Consider the following 997-nt stretch of genomic DNA (forward strand, 5'->3'; position numbering starts at 1 on the left):
AATAATGATCTTTAAAAAAGCATCATATGACCCCTTTAAGTCAATCTCTTTTCATTTCAATCATACGGTGGATGAAAATGGGTCTCATCGCACATTGAATGATGATTTTATTGTGTGTGACCCTCTCCTTTAGCAGATGAAGTGTTACCGATTAAGATAATAATGTTCAGTATGCTTGAATGTAGATGAGAGAGGCCTGAAGGGACAGCAATCTGGGCTAATTGGTAAATTCAGCTAACTGCAGAATAACAGAGAAATCAGAATGAAGGTGATTATTCATGCATGTACACATGGGCTGTGTAATTACAATAAGGTGGGTCAGATATGCAAAAAAAATGTATTATAATTATTTTGAATTGATTTATATGATTATCTGAACTGCATATGCAAATTATATTCATTGTACAGTCAAAAAAGAGTCTGCACTCAAAGCACTTGTAGCTTGCAACTATTTGTATCTCTCTGATTTTATTTAAATAATTATGTTTTTAGAATGCATCTATTCAAATTGCTTTGGATCAACATAAATCTGTGAAAATCTCATTTATTCAGTAAGAACATGGTTAAAATATTGGAACAAACAATATTCAATTAAATAAATCTCAAACAGTTGTTGATGATAAATTTATAAACATGGTTATTGTGGGTTTGAAACACATTCAGCTTTCATTATGTTACATAAATACCTGTATCCGTTTAATCGAAGTATGATTGACAAAATTGCATTACGTTTATCACATTATTAGCTGTATTAATTTATGTAAAAACAATATAATCCAAATTAATATTTTATATCCAATTTAAATGCATAAATCTTAAATTTAAAGTGTTTTAGTGTATGCAAGTGTCATTCTGATAAGGATCCTCACAGTAATAACTAACAATACAAATGAAAAGACTTAAGTAATAACTTAAACACTAAATTTAAAAAAACTAAAGATGTTTTCATGATGAAATAAAAAACAAAATTTTCATTTCATTTTTACATTTACATTTG

The sequence above is a fragment of the Sinocyclocheilus grahami genome, unplaced genomic scaffold (assembly GCF_001515645.1).
Source record: "Sinocyclocheilus grahami isolate Dianchi unplaced genomic scaffold, SAMN03320097.WGS_v1.1 scaffold5623.1, whole genome shotgun sequence".
Classification (NCBI taxonomy): domain Eukaryota; kingdom Metazoa; phylum Chordata; class Actinopteri; order Cypriniformes; family Cyprinidae; genus Sinocyclocheilus; species Sinocyclocheilus grahami.